The 1,205-nt window shown below is 55.2% G+C and overlaps 1 pseudogene; it reads left to right on the top strand.

Moving 5' to 3' along the window:
- LOC102770388 overlaps positions 1 to 1,205 on the top strand; it is a 14,285-nt pseudogene that overhangs the window by 3,052 nt on the left and 10,028 nt on the right.

The following is a 1,205-nucleotide window of genomic DNA, read 5'->3' on the forward strand; positions in this document are numbered from 1 at the left end:
CTCCCTCCTGATTGAAAACGCCAACCGCGCCCTCAGCCACCAGCCCGCTCTGCATGCACTCCGCACCTTAGTATTTGACTTCAGCACTGCACCTCCTCTGAGTCTTGGTATGCATTTCTCTTTCCTCCTAGTTGTAGGACTTCCACTCAGCCAGCGTTCCTGTGGTTCTGGGTGATGTCCGTTCCATCTTTTAGTTGTATTTTTGAAGTGGTTGTTCGAGGCAGCAAAACTCCTGCGTTAACCTATGCCGCCATCTTGGTTCTCTCCTCTCTGTACCTGGCAGTGTCCCCTCCTGATACCCACGGCTTTGAGCACACCTTTGAGGTATACACAGAGGGAGAGCGACTATATCTGTTTGGACTAGAGAGTGCGGACCTGGCTCGTGAGTGGGTCAAGTGCATTGCTAAGGCGTTTGTGCCTCCCCTGGCTGAGGATCTGCTGGCCTGGGATTTTGAATGGCTTGGGTACATACCCTACAAAGCTGGCCTGAGCCTACAGCGGGCCCAGGAGGGCTGGTTCTCTCTCACTGGATCTGAGCTCCATGCCATCTTCCCAGAGGGGCCTTGCAAGGAGCCATTGCAACTGCGGAAACTGCAGGAGATTTCTGTCCAAGGGGACAGCGAGAACCAGGTGTTGGTGCTGGTGGAGAGAAGGACACTGTATATCCATGGAGAACAGTGAATGGACTTTGCAGGCTGGCTGGGGTCCATCCAGAAAGCAGCAGCCAGCTTGGGGGATACACTGTCAGACCAGCAGCTGGGAGACTCAGACATCCCAGTGATAGTGTACCGCTGCGTGGGCTACATCACGCAGTGTGGCCTGACCTCCGAGGGAATCTCCCGCAAGAGTGGACAGACTTTGAAGACACAGCAGCTGCTGGAGAGCCTGCGGCAGGATGCTCACTCTGTGCACCTCAAGGAGGGCGAGCAACATGTGGACAACATCTCCTCTGCGCTCAAACGCTTCCTGCGAGACCTGCCTGATGGGCTCTTCACTGGAGCCCAGCACCTATTCTGGCTGGAGGCTTCAGAGATTGAGGATGAGGAGGAGAAGGTCTCCAGGTACCGAGGGCTCCTGGTGCATCTGCCACCAGTCAACCAGGCCACAGTGAAGGCCCTTATCAGCCACCTGTACTGTGACTAGTGCTTCTCTGACATGAACCAGATGAACACACACAACCTGGCTATTGTGTTTGGGCTTACGCT

Source organism: Myotis davidii, unplaced genomic scaffold (genome assembly GCF_000327345.1).
Source record: "Myotis davidii unplaced genomic scaffold, ASM32734v1 scaffold2121, whole genome shotgun sequence".
NCBI lineage: Eukaryota > Metazoa > Chordata > Mammalia > Chiroptera > Vespertilionidae > Myotis > Myotis davidii.